Below are 208 nucleotides of genomic sequence, written 5' to 3' on the forward strand. Positions count from 1 at the left end.
AAGAGATAGAAAGAGAATATATAGAGACAGACAGACAGAAACAGAGAAAGAGACAGAAGGAACGTATAGCCAGTCTGCGGGCTCGTGTATAAGGATTTCATCGTAGGTCTTTATATATATACAAAGAAACAGAGACAGAGAAAATATATATATATATATATATATATATATATATATATATATATATATATATATATATATATATATA

This window comes from Eimeria mitis, genomic scaffold (assembly GCF_000499745.2).
Source record: "Eimeria mitis Houghton genomic scaffold, Emh_scaff2851, whole genome shotgun sequence".
Taxonomy (NCBI): Eukaryota; Apicomplexa; class Conoidasida; order Eucoccidiorida; family Eimeriidae; genus Eimeria; species Eimeria mitis.